Consider the following 14,606-nt stretch of genomic DNA (forward strand, 5'->3'; position numbering starts at 1 on the left):
GTGAGAAGGATGACATTTTTTTGTTGGTTTGTTTTAATTAATGTTGCCTTTTCCACTCTGAGTGCTTTTTGTTACTCATTTTATTCTTGTTGATGTGTCTAGGTGTCTTTGTCCATTCTATACAGCTTCAGTGGCCCCCTTTCAATGTACATGTAATTCTTTTTTTATTATTGAAGTATATTGATGTACAATCTTATATTAGTTTCAGGTGTACAACATATTAAAAACTCATTCTTGAGTCCTGACAAAATTCTCTTATTTCTTTGATAATTTTGTCCCTTGACTTTTCTCTGTTCCATTTTCCTAGAATTTCTATGAGTTGGATATTGAAGCTCAATACTGATTGCTATAACTCATTTTTCTTTTTATAATATATATTTTCTACACTTCTATGCTTTTTACTTTCTGGGTGATTTTTGAGAGATCTATCTCCCAACATGATTTTAAATTTCATGTAAACCACATGCTTAATTTTTAAGTTGTCTTTCTTGTTTTTGGACCCTCTCTTAATATAGCATTCTATTGTTATTTTGTGGTTGCCTTAGTCTTGGATCTCTTTCATGATACAAAGTAGTTTTTTAAATTAAATTAAATTTAATATTTTACCTTATCTCTTGTGCATAAATTATCTGTTTACTCCCAGACTAGGTTTTATACATGTTTATTTTGGTATCTCTTTTTCATTTTGCAATATTTTCGAAAGTGAGTGGTAATCTTTGGCCGTTGATTGACAGTTAAGTATGGGACAGCAAAGTAGCTGACTTGAAGTTCAATGACTGTGGGCAGGAGAATGGCAGAGCTCATTCTTAGGCTGGGCATTCTGGCTCCATATTCCAGGATGAGGAAAGCTTTGCTACAGAGCACTAACGCCCACAGCAGTTGCTCCAATTCTCCCTAAAATAGTTTTACTTCTTTTCTAAGGGGGTGGGGGGAAGACCTGAAACCATAAAATTCCTAGAAGAAAGCACAGAAGCTCCTTGACATCAGTCTCGGCAATGATATTTTGGATTTGACACCAAAAACAAAGGCAACAAAAACAAAAATAAACAAGTGGGACTACATTAAATTAAATAGCTTCTGCATAGCAAGGGAAACCATCAACAAAATGAAAAGCCAACCTCCTGGAAGGGAGAAAATATTTGCATATCATATTCTTTTCAAAAAAAATTTTTAATGTTTTATTTATTTCTGAGAGAGAGAGAGAGACAGAGTGAGGAGGGGAGGGTCAGAGAGAGAGAGGGAGACACAGAATCTGAAGCAAGCTCCAGGCTCTGAGCTGGCTGTCAGCACAGAGCCCGATGCAGGGCTCGAACCCATGAACTGTGAGATCATGACCTGAGCCGAAGTTGGACGCTTGAGTGACTGAGCCACCCAGGCGCCCCAATGCATATCATATTCTTGATAAGGAGCTAATATGCAAAATATATTGAGAACTCACAACTCAAGAGCAAAGACCCCAAACAATCCAATTAAAATATAGGCAAAGGAACTGTATAGACATTTTTCTAAAGAAAACACACAAATGACCAGCAGGTACACGGCAAGGTGCTCAACATCACTAATCTTCAGGGAAAGGCGAATCAAAACTTCAATGAGATATGCCCTCCCACCCATTAGAATGGCTATCCTCAAAAAGACAAGGGAAAATAGGTATTGATGAGGATGTGAAGAGAAGGGAAAACTTGTGCACTGTTGGTGGGGATGTAAACTGGTATAACCACCATAGGAACCAGTATGAAGTTTTCTAAAAAAATTAACACTAGAACTATCATATAATCTATATAATCTGGGTATATACCCAAAGGAAATGAAAACAGGATATCAAGATACCTGCAATCTCATGTTCTCTGCAGCATTTATTCACAATAACCAAGATAGGAAAGCAACACAAATGTCTATGTGTATACATACATACACACACAATGGAATATTATTCAACCACGAGAAAGAAGGAAATCCTGCCATGTGTGATAATATGGACAGACCTGGATGGCATGACGCTAAGTGAAATAAGCCAGACAAAGAAAAACAAATACTACATGGTACCACTTATATGTGGAATCTAAAAGCAAAGTCAAATTCATTGAAACAGTAGGAAAGTGTTTGCCAGAGCCTGGAGAGAGGCACAGGGAAAAGGGAGAGGTTGGTAAAAGGGTACCAGGTTTCAGCTGTAAGATGAAGAAAGTCCAAAGTTTGCTAAAAGAGTAGAAGTTATATGGTCTTACCAAACAACAACGACAAAGGTGCAAATGTGAGGTGATGGATGTGTTAATTAACTAGATGTTGGGAATCTCCTCCCAATGTGTACATACACATCTCCAGGCTTCCCCTGCTCTCTGAAAATTGGCTTTACAGCACTTTGCTCTTCTCAAAGACCTCAATTAGCACCTGTTTTTGCTCACTAAAAGAGGATTTTCACTTTTACAAAGCAGTAATTCCTTCTTTACTTTATGCCATTTTGCCTTATGAAAGTTTTCATGGGAATGCTTTACTTTTGGGTAATGGGGGAAACCTGTCCCCAAATCTTTTCACGATGTATATGTATACAAATCACCATCATATGCCCTTTAAATATCTTATGGTTTTATTTGTCGATGATACCTCAGTAAAAACAATAAGAGAGAGAGAGAATAAACCACAAAAAGAATGCAAAGAGGGAAGAGAAGAGAAGGGAAGGGAAGGGAAGGGAAGGGAAGGGAAGGGAAGGGAAGGGAAGGGAAGGGAAGAGAAGAGAAGAGAAGAGAAGAGAAGAGAAGAGAAGAGAAGAGAAGAGAAGAGAAGAGAAGAGAAGAGAAACCAAGTTTCTGACCTGACTAAAGACAGTGACATGTTGGAATGGCAGTGGGGGAGATATTCGCAACTTCACACATATTATGAGATACATCCTTCATTTTCAGCCCTGTCTTCTTCCACCCTCCGTTTACCTACTAACCCAGACTCTGTAGCCTCATCAGAGTTCTGCTAGTTCAGTCTGTGAGTATTTTAAGCTGTGACTTCCAAATCAAAACCTTCTATTCATTTTCAATCTTCTAGAACTATGTTGAAATTTCACATTCATTGGTGCCCTCTCCTGCTCCCTTTACTGTTATGGAATTTTTAATATAAGGAATTATAAAATCAAATGACAGCCAGGGCCAGGAGGAGAGAACAACTCTGTGGAGCACCACGTCGAAGACTTGTCATTCATTTGAAATGGCGACCATTATCTATCCCTTAGCCAATGGTTGACCTGTGAGAAGAAAATACAAGTGTTGTCAAATCTTTGACTTTTGAGACTTGACAGACACATTAACTTTTATGAGAAATAGTTCTTAAATGTCAGAAAACAATATTTTTCTAAACATTCTAGAGGCCAATCAAAACATGTCCCCTGGCAAGACCCAGCCCTTGGTTTGCCGGTTCTCAGTCTCTGATTTATACTTTTTTTTTTTTTGAAGAAAATTATTTCTCCACTCTCATTACAGTGAGCTCACAGAAAACAAGGAAAATAAGTACAGGTATTCAGTTGCCCCCAAGTTGGAGGAGTTAAATCTTATACTGCTTATGAAATCTTAGAACAATGTCTAGTGCATGGGAGACCGATAATGTTAACTCTTGTGTTATCATTGTGAGCTATTTGGAACGTCAGTTAGATCATCATGTTGCAAAAGGCAATAATAATAACTTATGCATTCAGAACCAAAAACAACAGGGCCAGGTGGCAGTTTTCAGAGGCCAGAGCAAGACTCTGCCAGCACGCTAAGGGATGGCAGACAATTGACTCTCACCTTGAAGGAGGGGGGGGACATAAAATACCTATTAAGTAGGTGGTTGCCAAGAATACACTTTAACAAATTCTAATTATACCCTAAATCTTGGCACTCATTTCTCCTTAAGAGAACCTAGGAAAATTCCATCTCAATTTCCATGTCTCCCAGAATGTTTTCTCAGATACAACCTTAACATGCTTACATAGCATTCAAAGTTCTTTCCCTTAAACATGTGTGGGGATTGTAAAGGACACACAAACATATATTAAGCGCACATGTATACACACACTCATACATGCACATGCACTTGCACACACACATAAACACACATGTGCACAGGCACACTGTCATTCTGCTGCTCCACCAAGGATTCAGCAGAATATTCTAGTTTCCTGTAGAATCTCTTACATGAATTATTAGGATGTTTTCCTGGTAATTATTTGTCAATTATCTGTAATGTCACCCAGAGCTTCTGCGTCAAATATAGAAATAACTGTCCAGCTTGTGGAGGGCACCTGTCTTTCCCTGATGGTCCTCAGGATCCTTTGTGCAGGCGTTGGTGACCATGACAAGAGTCACCTTGATTTCCAGGGTGTCCTGCTGCTTAGTAATACCAAAGCCCTCCCGCTGCTGACAGTACTGTGCCACTGATGCCTTGCTTTTGTCGTAATGCAGTTTTAAAAATCATCTTTAGCCCTAATTAGCCAGAGTGAGAATTCTGTCTTCTCTCCTCTGTAAGTTTACAGAAGAGGATTGAAAGTAGGGCCCCGTGGGCTGTACGTTTTAGTTATTTATAGTAAGGCCAAGGGTCCACAATCAGAAGAGAAAAGAAGCATTGCTTTTTCCCAAGAACATAGCAGCAAGAGCCCTGGATGGCTGGTCCATTACTGCTCAGTACTGAAAAGTATGCTGTGGGAACCAATGAGGGTTTGCTTAGTTTTCAATGATGGTATCAGTTGGAGAGAACCAGGCCCATGCTATCTCTTTGGAGGACTGACCTCTTGTGCCATGTGATGTCTCTGAATCTGATTTCTCCATCTAGGAAGTGGGAAACCAAGCTCATGGGCTTGTTTCAAAAGACCAACTAGCTAAGTATAAGTATCCCTACTCTACAGGCAAAGAAACTAATGTCTCAGGATGCAAAAAGAGCTTCCTACATTGAAAAGTGCTTTACAGATTTAAGTTACTAGCATTACTATCAATCTAAAACCACTAAGATCTCCTCCCTTCCTCCTTTCCTCTTCAACTACATAAATTTGGAACTTATATCCTGGTGATATCACAAAAGAACATTTAACACTGCAGCTGGGGACAAAGATGTTCTAACCCTGGTCTGGGAAAAGTAACTTTTGGGGGAAGAAATAGCCAATGCTCTCATTTTAATGGAAGGATGATTAGAGGACCCAGCATTGCATCACTGAACCTGTGAACTCACTGTTAATCTCCTCACAGTAAAGCAGTTGAAGAGGGTTTTAATGAAAGGGTAGTATATCACTCTAGGGGGGGATTCAGCTACCAGAGTTTTCGTGCCAGCAGAAGGTAACTGTGCTGAGAACAAGAAAGAGAATTCTCGGGGAACTGAAGATACTTTGACCAGAGTCTCAAACTTGAGTGAGCATCAGACACCCTCCTGGGGCTTGATAAAAACCCCAATTGCTGGGTCCCACCCATAGAGTTTCTGATCCAGCAAGCCTAGGATGGGGTCAGGAATGTGCATTTCTGACAAGTTCCCAGGAGATCTTGATGCTGCTGGTCTTTCTGTCTGTACTTGTCTATGTCCTAATCCCCTCTTATAAGGACACTGGTCATATTGGACTAGGACTAGGGCTCAGTCAAATGGCTTCTTGTTAACTAAATCACCTCTTTCAATGCCCATCTCCAGATGCAGTCATGTTCCGAGGTCCTAGGGCTTAAGACCTCAACGTATGAATCTAGGGGTTTGTAGAGGGACATCACTCAGGGGGTGATGGGCCAACTCTGCCAACACAGTGACTTGGAAACCTCAGCAAGTCAGGGGCCAGCAAGAAGATCCCACAAGCAGACACCCTACACATGACTACATGGAGTATGTCCATGGATGAGAGGCTGCATGGAGAAATATTCTGGAGGAATTTGTGAGACTGTGGGAGGGTGGCACAGCCTTCAGACCTGAAGTATTCTTCAGGTTCTCTGAGTCTCTAAAATATATGTGCTGCGGAACATATTCATTTAACCAACTTTTCATAGAGTAAAACCCAAATGCTTTTTAAATGGGGAGCAAGGGTCAGCTGGTGGGTTTCTGAGTGGGAATTTATTTAAATAGGATGGAGTAGCGATCTTTCTAGAAATTAAACCCAGAAGCTTCTGCACAGAGCCAGAGCATTCATGTTCCCAGCAGGGTGTCTCAGCCTTGGCACTGCTAATATTTTGAGCAGAACAATTCCTGGTGTGGTGGGTGACTGTGCTATGCATTGTAATATGTTGAACAGCAACCCTGGCCTTTTCCATTAGATGCCAGGAGTACCTGCCCTCAGTTGTGACAACCAAAAATGTTTCTAGACATTTCCAAATGCCCCCCAAGGCAGGAGAAGACAAAATCGGTCCAGATAAGAACCACTGCTCCACAGGTTCTCTCTTAACCCATTTCTATAACAAAAATACCATAGATTAAACAACAAACATGTATTTCTCACCATTTTAGGGGCTGGAAAGTCCAAGATTAAGGCACCAATAAATTCTGTGTCTGGTGAGGGTGTACAGACTTTTTCACCATGTCCTCAATTGGTGGAAGGGGACAGAGAGTGCTCCTGGGTGTTTTTTATAAGGGCACTAATCCTGCTCACAGGAGCTTTGCACTCATGACCTAATTACTTCCCAAAGCCTCCACCTCTTACTGCCATCACCCTGGAAATTCAGGTTCAACACATGGATTTGGGGAGACACAATCACTCAACCTCAAGCAGATTCTGTTTCATAAACTCCAAGTACACTCTCTGCATCCTCACAGCAATTCTATGAAACTAGTAGACACACTTCTCATTGATTAGGAAGAATAGACTTGTTGATATTTGCTGACTTTCACATACCTCGGAAGGGTCTCTCTGATTCTCAAATCTGTATCTTTTACTAGGCTGTCCCCAAACTCTAGAATAAGGACAATTAAGTTCCTGTAACTAAGCGTGACTCTGACTTCCAGAATTAGGATAATGAAAATATCTCCGGTTCCAGGCCCAGAGAAGAGATCACATAGTAGGGAAAGTGAGTCCAATTTTCACAGCCAGCCATTCGTGCAAGCAGCATCATTGGGCTTCCCTGAGGCTTGTTTCTCTTGCTGCAGCCTGACAGACATCTGTCAGGTAGAAGCTTAAAGCTGGCAGGGTATGAAAAACCCTCCCAGCCCTCTGAGATTTATTGGGCAAAGCAAGCCTGTCAGCCTGTTAGTTACTGTCACGATGGTGCCAGACTGATTTTAGTTCTTTCATCAGACACATGAAACACTTGGTGTTAGCAGGGAAACCCTTTTGGGGATCAAAGACCTGTGGCTTTGTGGTTCCTTTTTTTTTTTTAATAACGTGTCTTGGATGTCAGAGGTAATGCATTGCTTCAGAGGAAGTGAATGGGTAAGCAATTCGTCTAAAGTATACTCAAAGAAATGGGCGGAAAGCTGGCTCGGCCAAGCAAAAGAGATATTTGTTCCTTCATGTCACAACATTCATGGGACACCTAATGTGTGCCCAGTCTTGGGCCTGGCACAAGAAACTCAGTGTCAGACACAACAGGCTACATGCCCCCCGGGTTGTCCCTGGCACGCTCCGGTGAGACACTTAATCAATTCACTGTAACACGATGGTGCTCAGGTGGTCAACACCAGAAGAAAGGCTAAGAAGCCATATGAAGAACAAAAGACCTAGGAATACAAATTTAAGGATGCCCTGCTTAATTAAATCATGGTAGGATTTATTCTATCTGCTGCGAATTCAGAATACAGGAAACCCAGGGGCATAGAATTTTATTCCCATTTGATTCTTCTTCCTATAATCACCCCCATGGGTTCCGTTGCTTTGCTCTCATTCAATCCAGACAACTGTTTGGATCCTCACCCAATATGTGCATAGCATTCTTCCCACAATTCTTCATGACTTGTCTCATTTGCGAACTGTTAACCTACCCTGAATACTTATTTTTTATATAAAGTTTTCATTTTTAAGTAATTTCTACACCCAACATGGGGCTCAAACTTATAGCACCGTGATCATGAGACGCAAGCTCTACAGACGGAGGCATCCAGGCGCCCCTTCCTGAATAATTCTTTTTTCTCCTCGTTGTCTTTTCTTCTTTTGTGCTTCCCAAATGTTCTCACTTTCTTCCTGTTTTGGTTGTTTGTATTGCAACTTTTAAGTGTCCCATTCCCACTGGTAGTTTCTGCTTTTCTCCCAGATTTTCTAGGATGAGTTTGCATTCTTTTAGCAAAGAGACATTGAGAACCAAACAGAGTCAGACATATTATTTCTGATGCAGCTAATTTTACCTTCTTGTGGCTGCAGCAGCAACTCGGGTGATTTCAACAAAGACTTGTGTATGCGGAGTCTAAATTAAAGAAGCTGATCTATTTTGTCCTTTCGGGGTAAAATGTCATTTTCACTTTGAAGCCCCTGTCTATACAGCCCTTGGTTGATTTTGAGTTTCAGCTAATTGTAAAGGAGACAGATTAGAAGCCAACAGTGGGACTGAGCCAGTTGAATCAGTCAGTGAGGTATATTTTCTACAAAGGACAAGACAGAATTGGAGCACATAAAGCTAAGTATTTGGAAGCTGATGTTTTATGAGAGGAAGGAGAAATATTTGAACCCTGTTAATTAATAGCTTTTTAAATTAAAATAACCCAATTTGTTCTCATGACATAACAGTGATTTGGTCAGGTCATCTTGTACACCAGTCTTCCCCTACTTTGCACGGCAAGGAAAGGACAATAGCAGTAAAAGAGTGTCCTTCCCCAGCCCCCAGTTGGTGCGCACGTGTTCTGTGCACAGAGAATTGGGCTGAGTCATTCAGGTGCTCGACACATCTGATAAGAGGTTGGAAGAAGTATAAGAAACCGGTCTAGGGGCACTTGAGTGGCTCAGTCGGTTAAGCTTCCGACTTTGGCTCAGGTCATGATCTCACTGCTTGTGGGTTCGAGCCCTGCGTCGGGCTCTGTGCTAACAGCCAGCTCAGAGCCTGGAGACTGTTTCAGATTCTGTATCTCCCTTTCTCTCTGACCCTCCCCTGTTCATGCTGTGTCTCTCTCTCTCAGAAATAAATAAAATATAAAAAATAAAATAAAGAAACCAGTTTATTTCTCCTATTTATTTTTCCATCTGAATTTTTTTCCTCCCCTTGTGGGTAACCAAGCAGAGAGTGTTCCTCAGGCATTTTTCTCCCACTCAACAGCAATGGGTAAACTCCGAAGCGAAATATCAGAATGAGCACTTCCTTTACCCTACACGCATCATCTGCTCCAACCAAACTGGCAAGACCTATCAGTTGTTGAGCACATACTATTTGCCAGACACGATTCTTAGTGCTTTGTCTACATTTATCTACTTTGTACTCTTATAATCCATAGGAAAATCCATGAAGTAGATCTTGACATCCTCATTTTACAGATTAGGAAACTGGGGCTCAGAGAATTTAATAAACCAACCCAAGGTCACACACATGCATACTAGGTGATCAATCTGTGATTTGAATCAAGGTCTGTGTGACTCCATACTGTCCTGAGTGTTCTTCTTGGCATGCATGTGTACAAGTCTGTGCTGCCTTTCTCTTCTTGGACCCACCATATGCATTCCTTGTGGACTGTCATTCCTTTGCATTTCCATTTATCATGTCATTCTATTCCCTCAAGTCTCAACTTATTTCCCATCTCTTCCACAGACCTTACCCTAGCCTTTCCAGGAATCAGAGGATTCAGATTCAGAGGAATGTCTTCTCTGAAATCTTATTGTGCTTCTTTCCTTGGGATTTCATAAATGCAATCTACTGTTGTTCATTGGTTGGGCATCAGGGGTTAGAGGCCAATATAAGCTGTTTTATCCACTGAATATTCAGATGGTTTGTGACTGTAATTTTCCTACTACAATGCTCAATGACAGAAACTGGGCCTGTTTCATTACCCTAAGGCCAAGCAGACTAACCAACACATAGTGAGTACTCACTATATTTTTATCAAATGAATACATATGTAAAGGGATGCTGAGGGTGAGAAAGATCAGATCTACATGCCTGAAAGCCAAAGAAACATCTTGTGAAAGTAATTTCTTGTCAACAAACATTAATCTCAGCCCTGTAGGTCAGGGTAGGAGAGGAGGGGTGGTTTTAAGTGCCACCTGATATATATTGCCCCATCCCATTAGTCACCATGCTACCCAATAACCCTAGAAGAACTCAGCTAAAATTCCTGAGACATAGAGTTTATAAAGTAAGTTTTAAAATGCTACCTTATGAGGGTCTCTATAAGGTCCAGGGCACACGAAGGGCTGCTTCTCTTTAGCCCAGGCAATAGACCATGGCAACAAGTGGGCACAGGAAGCATTCTCCTCTCTTGAGCAGGTAGTCACCCTGGAGGTAGAGATCCATGAGCTGTGAGAAGGAAGAAGACCACAGAAGCCGGGTTAGGAAGTGAACCAGACCTACACACGGAAAGAAGTTGAGAGGACAACATTACAAATCACTACCGTCAAGAGACATCCCGGAAGAGCCAAACGCAGGTGGGAGAACATGGTGGTCTCCCCAGGTGGCCAACAGACCAGCTCCAATACCGTGTGATGAAGAGCCCCCAGATTCTACCTAGTCAACAAGAAATCTACATTGGAGAGCACCAGAAGACACCCACCTTAGTTTTGTTACATGCAGTTATTATTGCTGAATATTTTTAATGTTTTACTTCTGCTTCAAAATATTCTGGTAATATTGTATTCATTCTGACAAAAAATTATATCCTAACCAATCAGGAACATTCCCCCCCCCCCCCCCCCCCNTTGTCAGTTTAAGTTTAGACTTGTTGATACAACTTGTTGATACAATCTCTGGGCTAGCCTAGAGGACAAATGACAGCATTACACCAAAATATCATGCCCCCCCCCCCCCCCAAAAAAAAGCCCTTTGTATTTTTAAAAGAGCCTTTAGTGCACATTCTGTTGCCTCAGAGAACGACACTTTGAGGAATCCAGGGTCAAGCTAACTTGCCAAAAACCACATAAACACAGTACCCCTAGACATCACAAAACAAAGTAGAGAGCACAACCTTTCTCAAAAGAAAACAGATAAAACATGAAAACAATCTGGCCACTGCAGGGGCCCATTTGTGCCCAGTAGAATGTCAGATGCACCTAAAGCAACAAGAGCCTATTGGACTCTGTGTTGCCAGGAAACAGATTCTTTTTTCTGTGCTCTAATGCCTTTTCACCACACTGAGAAAGCTGGCATCGTGATATTCAGACCCAGATGGGAGAAGATGACTCTTAATGACCCTCCTCTTCTAGAAGTTGAGATAGTGGTGTTCTAATCTAGACTATCCTAAAAATAATTGGGCTTCTTTTGAATCAGAGTATTGATTATAGTAGGAAATGAAAATTGGTTTGCTATCTTGAGAGCCTCCTCACAATAACATAACATTCCTTTTATGATTCTGTAGATCTTAAGTCACTAAATTCACTAGATCAGCTTTGGCTGCAAAAGCTAGAAACAGAACTTAAATTTGCATGACAAAAGTTTTTTTTTTTTTTTTTTTTGGCCAGGGAGTCAGCTGCAAATAGCTCTAGGCTGCAGTTGGCCTTAGAGAAGATTGGGGTGGGGCTTAGAATAACCAGGAAGTTCTCTAATCTGTCAAGTTGGTTTCTTTCTAGAGTTGCAACTCCCTTCCTTCAGACTGGCTTTAGTTAGAGGGTCAGAGCGTAACCATTTACTGCTCCTCACTTTGTATCTCACAGCTTCCCTCATCACCAAAAGGGAGACCCTGGAATGGCTTGGCTCAGCTTGAGTCCCATGCTCACCCCTACGCCTAGCAGGTGGTTTTCCTGTGATGCAAAACTTCCACCAGGAAGTTTCCAAAACGAAAGGGAATATAATTCTAGAAGTAGGGAAGGCAATCAGGTGGATATAAATAATAGTTCTCCAGGGGCACCTAGGTGGCTCAGTCGGTTAGTTTGAGTCCTGCATTAGCCTCTGTGCTAACAGCTTGGAGCCAGGAGCCTGCTTCAAATTCTGTGTCTCTCCCTCTCCTTCTGCTCCTCCCCAGCTTGCTTTCAGTCTCTCTTTAAAAAAATAATTTTTTTTTTACATTTAATTAGTTTCGAGAGACAGAGTAAGACAGAGCATGAGCAGGGAAGGGGCTAAGAGAGAAGGAGACAAAGAATCTGAAACAGGCTCCAGGCTCTGAACAAGCATTCAGCACAGAGCCTGACGGGCTCGAACCCACAAACCGTGAGATCATGACCTGAGCGGAAGTCGAATGCTTAACCGACTGAGCCACTCAGGAGCCACTCAGTCTCTCAAAAAATAAATTAAAAAACAAAAAAAAAAATTAAAAAAAATAATGGTGCTGTGTACCATTGTATTCTGAAACTCTGATTTAAAAAAAAAAAGGAATATTGGGGTGCCTGGGTGGCTCAGTTGGTTAAGTGTCTGACTGCGGCTCAGGTCATGATCTCACCATTCGTGGGTTCGAGCCTTGCATTGGGCTCTGTGCTGACAGCCAGCTCAGAGCCTGGAACCTGTTTCAGATTCTGTGTGTGTGTTTCTCTCTCTCTGACCCTCTCCTGCTCATGCTGTCTCTCTCTCTCTCTCTCAGAAATAATTAAAACATTAATTAAAAAAATAAAAAGAATTTAAAAAGGAATATCATAAATTTAAAATTAATTTAATGTACTTTCTAGGAGCTTTTACCTGGATTTCAATTTTCTTGCTTTTTTAACCCCTTTTCTATCAATCCAGGCAATTAAGAAAGTGCTAAGTGCTTTGTAAGTGCAAAATAGAATCTTTAAACAAATAAATAAGCAAGCACACCACACACTTTATTTTAATGCTGTATGTTCTTTTCACTATATATAGTCCAACCAATCTGCATCTCTTGCCCTATACACACTATTCATCTCTGCATGCAGGTTGCTTTCTCTAGGATGTTCTTTTTCTTTGCTTCTATCCATCTTCACCAGTCCCTTTTTTCAAAATCAAGCTAGAAGCTCACCTTCTCCATGAAGCTGTCTATGGTCACTCTGACTTCTTTTTCAGCTACTCAGTGCTTTTGTCACAGCATTTCCTCTATCATCTTTAGTTTGTTCTTTTAATCAGGAAACTCCCCCTTCTATGTGTATCAGAAACCCATCTCCTGAAAATGCTAAATCCAGAGTCTAGGTGTTGAAAGCGAATGAGTAAGTTACACATGACTTCCACCTACAGCTCAAAAAGGAAAGAGATACCAAGGTAAATAAATATCTAAGGGGATACTAAGGAGAAATAATACACTATTCTTCATAAAGCACTGTCATTAAAATGAACATCACTCAATAGCAAATACAGTTCTGAACCTCAGTTTATTTCAGGCAAAATTCAGACATGGATTACTAGCTGCCATGATGTGCCAGTAACTGTGTTAGACAAAGAGGAGAAGGAAGAATTTGCTTATCAAAAAAGTCATAATTTTGCAGAGGTGAAAGATTATGCTTCTGGAACCCCTGAATTAAAGGTGTGTTGGAAAAGATATGTAAGTATAGGTGGAAGAGGAGAACTTTCTCAATTTCCCTGCAAGAAATAAATCTTTGGCATATTCCCATATAATGGTTTCCCTCTTTGTGTTTCTCCTTTCTACCTCCTCCTCATTCATACTCACACTCTTACCTGGACAGAAACTATGCCCATTTACATTTGTTTCCATAGAGCATTCATTAATAATTTATTAAATGGGTGAATGAATGAATGAATGAATGCTGACATAGGTTGCATACAGGCAGTATAGTCCCTTATACACCTTTCTCAAAGGTTGGTATTTTATTCTGTAAGTGGTAGATAGGCATCATAGCTTTCAAAAGAGAGAGTCAAGATCAGGTTTGTATTTCATAAAGAATACTTGTGTGTAAGCAGAATTTGTACTGGTCGAGGCAGGGAGAATCTAGAAGCTGTTATAATATTCTTTTTTTTTTTTTTTTTTTTTGAGAGAGAGAGAGAGAGAGAACAGGGGAGGGGCAGAGAGAGAGAAGGAGAGAGAGAATCCCAAGCAGGCTCCAGGCTGTCAGCACAGAGCCCGATGCAGGGCTTGAACTCATGAGCCGTGAGATCATGAGCTTGAGCCGAAATTGAGAGTTGGACCCTTAACCAACTGAGCCACCCAGGCAGCCCCATAATATTCTGAACAAAAGATGATCAGGGACTGAACTAAGACACTACTAATGGGAATAAAGAAGCCAGGACAAATATTTGCAAGACAGAATGTGGTTTCTGCTTGGATATAGACATGAAGGAAGAGTCCAGGATACAGCAATTTTGAGTAAATGAAAGAATTTGTGCCATCTCTTAAAGATGTTTGTAACAGGGCTTTTTCTTGTGCACACGGGGGTGATTGATAGTGTAAGTAGCACAAGCCCATGTAATCGGCATCCGTTGTCAATGCCAAATTTTTCTCACCTTTGAAACAACACCAGCACTATGACAGACTTGGTTCAGGTATTTCATTAACTGCCACAGTACTTGTTAATTTTATAACTTACATAATTATTCCCTTTTATAAGTGTCTTAAATGTCAAGGCTCCTGAAGTAATGGCAGAGCAGCAAATTAAGTAACTTGTACTGAACTTACAAAGTCTTAACTATTTGGGCAAACTTTCAACACCAGCAAGTGTACAA

The 14,606-nt window shown here is 40.9% G+C and overlaps 1 long non-coding RNA gene across 1 annotated transcript; it reads right to left on the reverse strand.

Moving 5' to 3' along the window:
• Positions 1–2,762: 2,762 nt before the first annotated feature.
• LOC120243376 lies at positions 2,763–13,105 on the reverse strand. The gene is made up of 3 exons (XR_005531298.1): positions 12,955–13,105; positions 10,208–10,349; positions 2,763–3,229 (listed from the first exon to the last, which is right to left on the reverse strand). It is a non-coding gene; the product is annotated as an uncharacterized LOC120243376 (long non-coding RNA).
• Positions 13,106–14,606: the final 1,501 nt, after the last annotated feature.

The sequence above is a fragment of the Hyaena hyaena genome, unplaced genomic scaffold, assembly GCF_003009895.1.
Source record: "Hyaena hyaena isolate Hyena2069 unplaced genomic scaffold, ASM300989v1 scaffold_339, whole genome shotgun sequence".
Classification (NCBI taxonomy): domain Eukaryota; kingdom Metazoa; phylum Chordata; class Mammalia; order Carnivora; family Hyaenidae; genus Hyaena; species Hyaena hyaena.